The sequence below is a fragment of the Buteo buteo genome, unplaced genomic scaffold (genome assembly GCF_964188355.1).
Source record: "Buteo buteo unplaced genomic scaffold, bButBut1.hap1.1 HAP1_SCAFFOLD_355, whole genome shotgun sequence".
In the NCBI taxonomy this organism is placed as follows: domain Eukaryota; kingdom Metazoa; phylum Chordata; class Aves; order Accipitriformes; family Accipitridae; genus Buteo; species Buteo buteo.
Genome location: NW_027439519.1, coordinates 35,996 through 44,636, shown reverse-complemented (window position 1 = coordinate 44,636; position 8,641 = coordinate 35,996).

Sequence of the window (8,641 nt, the reverse complement as noted above, 5' to 3'; positions counted from 1 at the left end):
GAGGCAGCGAAAAACAGCGACCCCTTGGCCAGCTCCGAGAAAGTGGCGGGGCTATCAGGTCTACCTCCCCGCCCCCGAAATGCGGCTAAGTCCCGCCGGAGCCGGGTAGACCTGGCGGCTCTTTTCACCGGCCGCTGCGGCAGCGACACCCCGCGTCCTCCGGGCGCCGCCGGCGGCCGCGCCGGCCTCCGGAGCCGGGTAGACCTGGCGGCCGCCCGCGGAGCCGGGTAGACCTGGCGGCTCTTTTCACCGGCCGCTGCGGCAGCGACACCCCGCGTCCTCCGGGCGCCGCCGGCGGCCGCGCCGGCCTCCGGAGCCGGGTAGACCTGGCGGCCGCCCGCGGAGCCGGGTAGACCTGGCGGCTCTTTTCACCGGCCGCTGCGGCAGCGACACCCCGCGTCCTCCGGGCGCCGCCGGCGGCCGCGCCGGCCTCCGGAGCCGGGTAGACCTGGCGGCCGCCCGCGGAGCCGGGTAGACCTGGCGGCCCTTTTCACCGGCCGCTGCGGCAGCGACACCCCGCGTCCTCCGGGCGCCGCCGGCGGCCGCGCCGGCCTCCGGAGCCGGGTAGACCTGGCGGCCGCCCGCGGAGCCGGGTAGACCTGGCGGCCCTTTTCACCGGCCGCTGCGGCAGCGACACCCCGCGTCCTCCGGGCGCCGCCGGCGGCCGCGCCGGCCTCCGGAGCCGGGTAGACCTGGCGGCCGCCCGCGGAGCCGGGTAGACCTGGCGGCCCTTTTCACCGGCCGCTGCGGCAGCGACACCCCGCGTCCTCCGGGCGCCGCCGGCGGCCGCGCCGGCCTCCGGAGCCGGGTAGACCTGGCGGCCGCCCGCGGAGCCGGGTAGACCTGGCAGCCGTTCGGTGCCCCTTGGGCGGGGGGGGGCGGGGGGGGCAGGTGCGCCTGTTTTTGGTTCGTTTTTTTCGTTTTTTTTTTTTTTTTTCTTTCTTTTGAGATTTTAGCAAATCTGATTAAAAGGGCCACCCTCTCCCGGTTCTCCCGGACGGCATTTCTTTCCCCCTCCCCTTCCCGAGTTTGAACCACTTCTACACCAAGGGAGCACGTTTAAACGTACTGTCTGATGCAAGAGTTATTTCACCTTTATTGATTCCGGCGGGAAATATTAATACAATATTAACGACAACCAGTTTTCAAAATAATTTTTGTTTCCTGACACACACACACCCCCCCCCCCACCCTCGTCGTTCTCATGCACGTGCACGCACCTATTCCGAGCCGGTGGCTGCCAGGCACTTGCCAGCTTCACCACACCAGCCAGCCCCTCTGCTCCGCTGCTGCCCCCCCCCCCCCCCAACCATATTCTGTCGGCGGGGTCCGGGCAGAGGTGGCAGCCCCCGGCACAAACTGCCCGGCTCCCCGGCGCGAGTTCGCTGTTCACTGGGTGCCTTCAGGACTGGTAGCCCCTTGCCAGGTTCAGGTTCGGGTCCCGGCGCTGCTGGGTGCTCGCCGACTTTTGGTTTTGGTTTTTGCGGTCTTGGGCTTTTTTTGGGGGGTTGTTTTTAATTTTTCTCCCCCCCCCCCCCCGCCTGTTTTTTTTTGGTGTTTTTTTGACGTTTTCCTTTTTTTAATAAAATAAATACTTTAAAATACATATCTGCGATCCTGCAGGCACTGCCACCCCCCCCCCCCCCCGGTGACACACGCGCGCTCAGAGGCGCGCGCACACACACACACACACACACACAGAACGCGACGCAGGCACACACAGCTACACGCACCCCTGCACCGGTGTGCTCCCCCTCCCTCCCCGCGCTGCAGTCCCGGACCTGCAGGCCAGTAGGTGCAGCCCCCCCCCCCCCCCCTCCCCCGGCCCCACCCGATCACAGACTTTCCGGCGCCCTGGAGACGGGGGGTTGGGGGGCGGGTGGCTGGGTGGGGTGGTCTGCAGCCCGGCAACGGGGCCCCCGGAAACTGTGGTGTTTCCCGCCACGGCAACGGTCTGCTGCTCAGTCGCGGCGGCAGCAGCGGCGGGGAAAGGAGGCTAGAAAAGAGGGGGGGCGAGAGCGGCTGGCGAGCAGGCGGGGAGCCTGGCGCAGAGGTAGGCTGGCGAGGGGGGACGGTGTGTCTTTTCGGAGAAGGCTTCTGTTTGGATCGGTTGGAGTTTTATTTTTTTTACTTCTCTCCCCCGTCCCCGTCCCCGTCCCCGTCCCCGTCCCCGTCCCCCCCCCCCCGGTCGTTTAGTTTTCCCCCCGCGGCGGGGGCGGGCAGGAGTGGAGCAGGGCGAGAGCGGCTGGCGAGCAGGCGGGGAGCCTGGCGCAGAGGCAGGCTGGCGAGGGGGGACGGTGTGTCTTTTCGGAGAAGGCTTCTGTTTGGATCGGTTGGAGTTTTATTTTTTTTACTTCTCTCCCCCGTCCCCGTCCCCGTCCCCGTCCCCCCCCCCCCGGTCGTTTAGTTTTCCCCCCGCGGCGGGGGCGGGCAGGAATGGAGCAGGGCGAGAGCGGCTGGCGAGCAGGCGGGGAGCCTGGCGCAGAGGCAGGCTGGCGAGGGGGGACGGTGTGTCTTTTCGGAGAAGGCTTCTGTTTGGATCGGTTGGAGTTTTATTTTTTTTACTTCTCTCCCCCGTCCCCGTCCCCGTCCCCGTCCCCCCCCCCCCCCGGTCGTTTAGTTTTCCCCCCGCGGCGGGGGCGGGCAGGAGTGGAGCAGGGCGAGCAGGCGGGGAGCCTGGCGCAGAGGCAGGCTGGCGAGGGGGGACGGTGTGTCTTTTCGGAGAAGGCTTCTGTTTGGATCGGTTGGAGTTTTATTTTTTTTACTTCTCTCCCCCGTCCCCGTCCCCGTCCCCGTCCCCGTCCCGTCCCCCCCGGTCGTTTAGTTTTCCCCCCGCGGCGAGGGCGGGCAGGAGTGCAGCAGGGCGAGAGCGGCTGGCGAGCAGGCGGGGAGCCTGGCGCAGAGGCAGGCTGGCGAGGGGGGACGGTGTGTCTTTTCGGAGAAGGCTTCTGTTTGGATCGGTTGGAGTTTTATTTTTTTTACTTCTCTCCCCCGTCCCCGTCCCCGTCCCCGTCCCCGTCCCACCCCCCCGGTCCTTTAGTTTTCCCCCCGCGGCGGCGGCGGGCGGGAGTGGAGCAGGGCGAGTGCGTGGCTGGCTGAGAAAGAAAGGCGGGAGCGGGGCCACGGGTGCGGCAGGATAGGGACTCGGCAGCTGGGGTTTAGAGACGGCAGGGCACCGGGGGGGCTCCCCTCTCCCGCCCGGGCACGGAGCCGGCAGGGACGCCGCAGGGTCCTAAAGTCTCCCGCCTTCCACCACCGGGGGCGGCAAGCCTGGTGGCGGAAGGGGGGAGCAGGGGCAGCCAGGCTCGGCGCGAACTGCGTGGCGGGAGGGCGGGGGGGCGGTGTGTGTGTGCGTGCAGCGGCGGGCCCGGGGTGACGGGGGTGGGGGGTGTCGGCCCGGGGCCCTGTTTCGGGCGGGGGGGGGGGGGGGGCTGCGCGCGTGTGCGTTTTGAGCGCACGACTGTGAGCGGGGCAGCGGGTGGAGGGTTTGGGCTGGGGGGGGCCGGTTGCGGGGGGGGGGGGTGCGCACGTGTGTAGCCCCGTGCGAGTGGGTGCGGTGGCGGGCGGGAGGTGTTTGGGGCGGGGACTCGAATGGGGGGGGGGCAGTGCGTGCGTGCGCGTGCGTGTGTCTAAGGGCGGGTGAGCGGCTGCAGCAGCAGGCGGTGGGCGTTCGGGCCGGGGGCCTGTTTTGGCGGGGTGCGGGCGCGCACGCAGGTGGAAATGAGAAAGATTTGTAACGGTGTCGCTAACGCCGCTTTCTCTGTTACAGCCCGGGTGGTCGGCCGCTTCGACGTCCGGCCTGCGCCCGTGCCTGCCTACGGGCGATGCGCTCGGCTCCCGGTCGGACCCGTCCCTGGCAAAGCAGCAGCCGCGTGCCTCGGCCTGGGCAGAGACCTGGGGCTCCAGGGCCCCAGCCAGGGCTGCCGGAGAGGCGCGCCGCGCTTCCGACAGAGGGGCATCAGCGGCTCCGTCGCCGGCGGGATGCGTTCGAGCGGTGAGGAAGGTCCCAGCGGCCTTAGGCGGTGGCGGGGGGCGCGCTCCTTCGGCGACGGGGAGCGGGGGGGAAACGGCCCCGGGGCGGGCCGGTCAGCCGGCACGGCGGCCACGCGAGCTCGTCGTCTCCGAGGATGCTCGGCTAAGTCGGCCTCGGCCACAGGGACCGCTTGTCAGGCAGCCGACTGGCTTTCTTCAGAGGCCTGCGAGACCGCCGTCCCTCGGAGGCCAATGAACAGTTAATGCGCGATAACGCAGGGGCCGGAGAACGCTAACGTTAACCAAGAGCGTCGCAAGGTCCTAAAGGAGTGCCGCAATCAAACTTTAGGAGTCGGTAATTTATAATACTGGTGACTACTAATCGAGTCATATTCAATCCGTGACGATCCGCTGGTAGGTACGTACGTACGTACGTACGTATTCCTTCTCCGGCTATTAACGAAGGGATGCACACCTAGCGTGCGTGAACGAATGAGTTTTGTTATTTAAGGAACTGCCAGAAAGCGTATTACCGCGTAGCGCTAAATCAGTCGGTAGGTGACGCTCCATAAACGATACAATCCAGCATCGCTCGTCAACTGTTAATAACTTCAATCGATGACGATTCATAGCGTATCGATTCTTCTGTATTCGTTTAGGAGCGGATCCCACGCCAACGGTGCCACGCGGTACCCGGACGGCCACCGACTCGTACAGAGACGAGAGAGCAGCGTCGGCGCCTCTTCCCGAAGAAGTCGTTACCGATAAAGTACTCCGACTGCGGGTAACGCTTTGCTCTCACGTTTTTGACGCGTGCCTGCCTGCCTGCCTGCCTGCCTGCGTGCGCGGTAAAAGACAAGCTGTCAGACACAATAAATTTTAAGAAAGTGGAATCGCGGAGCGGTCTTAATACACTAATCAGGACCGGCCCGTAGTGCGGCCAGGGAGTGCAGGCCGACCCTGCAGCGTGGCCAGGTTTACCCGGAGACACAGGTAAGGAGGCCAGGACTACCCCGGAGCATCAGGTAGGGATACCGGGCTGACCCCCAGAAAGTCAGGTAGGGTGGCCGGGCCTACCCCGGAGCGCCTGTAGGGACCGCAGGTGTACCCCGGAGCACCGGTAGGGGTACCGGCACTACCCCGGAGGATGAGGTAGGGGCGCCAGGCCTACCCCGGAGCGTCGGGTAGGGACACCGGGCTGACCCCAGAGGGTCAGGTAGGGTGGCCGGGCCTACCCCGGAGCGCCTGTAGGGACCGCAGGTGTACCCCGGAGCACCGGCAGGGGTACCGGCACTACCCCGGAGGATGAGGTAGGGGCGCCAGGCCTACCCCGGAGCGTCGGGTAGGGACACCGGGCTGACCCCAGAGGGTCAGGTAGGGTGGCCGGGCCTACCCCGGAGCGCCTGTAGGGACCGCAGGTGTACCCCGGAGCACCGGCAGGGGTACCGGCACTACCCCGGAGGATGAGGTAGGGGCGCCAGGCCTACCCCGGAGCGTCGGGTAGGGATACCGGGCTGACCCCGGAGGGTCAGGTAGGGTGGCCGGGCCTACCCCGGAGCGCCTGTAGGGACCGCAGGTGTACCCCGGAGCACCGGCAGGGGTACCGGCACTACCCCGGAGGATGAGGTAGGGGCGCCAGGCCTACCCCGGAGCGTCGGGTAGGGATACCGGGCTGACCCCGGAGGGTCAGGTAGGGTGGCCGGGCCTATCCCGGAGCGCCTGTAGGGACCGCAGGTGTACCCCGGAGCACCGGCAGGGGTACCGGCACTACCCCGGAGGATGAGGTAGGGGCGCCAGGCCTACCCCGGAGCGTCGGGTAGGGATACCGGGCTGACCCCGGAGGGTCAGGTAGGGTGGCCGGGCCTACCCCGGAGCGCCTGTAGGGACCGCAGGTGTACCCCGGAGCACCGGCAGGGGTACCGGCACTACCCCGGAGGATGAGGTAGGGGCGCCAGGCCTACCCCGGAGCGTCGGGTAGGGACACCGGGCTGACCCCGGAGGGTCAGGTAGGGTGGCCGGGCCTACCCCGGAGCGCCTGTAGGGACCGCAGGTGTACCCCGGAGCACCGGCAGGGGTACCGGCACTACCCCGGAGGATGAGGTAGGGGCGCCAGGCCTACCCCGGAGCGTCGGGTAGGGATACCGGGCTGACCCCGGAGGGTCAGGTAGGGTGGCCGGGCCTACCCCGGAGCGCCTGTAGGGACCGCAGGTGTACCCCGGAGCACCGGCAGGGGTACCGGCACTACCCCGGAGGATGAGGTAGGGGCGCCAGGCCTACCCCGGAGCGTCGGGTAGGGACACCGGGCTGACCCCGGAGGGTCAGGTAGGGTGGCCGGGCCTACCCCGGAGCGCCTGTAGGGACCGCAGGGGTATCCCGGAGCACCGGTAGGGGTACCGGCACTACCCCGGAGGATGAGGTAGGGGCGCCAGGCCTACCCCGGAGCGTCGGGTAGGGACACCGGGCTGACCCCGGAGGGTCAGGTAGGGTGGCCGGGCCTACCCCGGAGCGCCTGTAGGGACCGCAGGTGTACCCCGGAGCACCGGCAGGGGTACCGGCACTACCCCGGAGGATGAGGTAGGGGCGCCAGGCCTACCCCGGAGCGTCGGGTAGGGACACCGGGCTGACCCCAGAGGGTCAGGTAGGGTGGCCGGGCCTACCCCGGAGCGCCTGTAGGGACCGCAGGTGTACCCCGGAGCACCGGCAGGGGTACCGGCACTACCCCGGAGGATGAGGTAGGGGCGCCAGGCCTACCCCGGAGCGTCGGGTAGGGATACCGGGCTGACCCCGGAGGGTCAGGTAGGGTGGCCGGGCCTACCCCGGAGCGCCTGTAGGGACCGCAGGTGTACCCCGGAGCACCGGCAGGGGTACCGGCACTACCCCGGAGGATGAGGTAGGGGCGCCAGGCCTACCCCGGAGCGTCGGGTAGGGACACCGGGCTGACCCCAGAGGGTCAGGTAGGGTGGCCGGGCCTACCCCGGAGCGCCTGTAGGGACCGCAGGGGTATCCCGGAGCACCGGCAGGGGTACCGGCACTACCCCGGAGGATGAGGTAGGGGCGCCAGGCCTACCCCGGAGCGTCGGGTAGGGACACCGGGCTGACCCCGGAGGGTCAGGTAGGGTGGCCGGGCCTACCCCGGAGCGCCTGTAGGGACCGCAGGTGTACCCCGGAGCACCGGCAGGGGTACCGGCACTACCCCGGAGGATGAGGTAGGGGCGCCAGGCCTACCCCGGAGCGTCGGGTAGGGATACCGGGCTGACCCCGGAGGGTCAGGTAGGGTGGCCGGGCCTACCCCGGAGCGCCTGTAGGGACCGCAGGTGTACCCCGGAGCACCGGCAGGGGTACCGGCACTACCCCGGAGCATGAGGTAGGGGCGCCAGGCGTACCCCGGAGCGTCGGGTAGGGACACCGGGCTGACCCCAGAGGGTCAGGTAGGGTGGCCGGGCCTACCCCGGAGCGCCTGTAGGGACCGCAGGTGTATCCCGGAGCACCGGTAGGGGTACGGGTACTACCCCGGAGGATGAGGTAGGGGCGCCAGGCCTACCCCGGAGCGTCGGGTAGGGATACCGGGCTGACCCCGGAGGGTCAGGTAGGGTGGCCGGGCCTACCCCGGAGCGCCTGTAGGGACCGCAGGTGTACCCCGGAGCACCGGCAGGGGTACCGGCACTACCCCGGAGGATGAGGTAGGGGCGCCAGGCCTACCCCGGAGCGTCGGGTAGGGACACCGGGCTGACCCCGGAGGGTCAGGTAGGGTGGCCGGGCCTACCCCGGAGCGCCTGTAGGGACAGCAGGTGTACCCCGGAGCACCGGTAGGGGTACCGGTACTACCCCGGAGCATGAGGTAGGGGCGCCAGGCGTACCCCGGAGCGTCGGGTAGGGACACCGGGCTGACCCCAGAGGGTCAGGTAGGGTGGCCGGGCCTACCCCGGAGCGCCTGTAGGGACAGCAGGTGTACCCCGGAGCACCGGTAGGGGTACGGGTACTACCCCGGAGGATGAGGTAGGGGCGCCAGGCCTACCCCGGAGCGTCGGGTAGGGACACCGGGCTGACCCCAGAGGGTCAGGTAGGGTGGCCGGGCCTACCCTGGAGGGTCAGGATGGGGGGCCGGGATCCATCGCCGCGTGCCCGTAGGGACAGCAGGTAGAACTCCGGCGCATCACAAAGGGTTCCGCCACGGGCCCAGAGTACTGGTGGGGGAACGGGTTCTATCCCGGAACGTCGCCTGGGGACACCGGGCGTAAGGCGGAGGGTCGGGTAGGAAGGCTGGGTCTAAACTCGCGCGCCCGTAGGGACAGCAGTTTTTCCCCCGGCGTACCGGGCGGGGGTACCGGTACTGCCCCGGAGTACTGACGGGGGTACACGGGTACTACCCCGGGGTACCGGGCGGCGGTATACGGGTACTACCCCGGAGTACAGGACGGGGGTATACGGGTACTACGAAGGAGCACAGGTGGGGGTTACGGGTAGTACCCCGGAGTACCGGGCGGGGGCATACGGGTACTGCCCCAGAGTACCGGGCGGGGGTATGCGGGTACTGCCCCGGAGTACCGGGTGGAGGTATATGGGTACTTCCCCGGAGTACCGGGCGGGGGTATGCGGGTACTGCCCCGGAGTACCGGGCGGGGGTATACGGGTACTACCAAGGAAGGAGTACAGGTGGGGGTTACGGGTA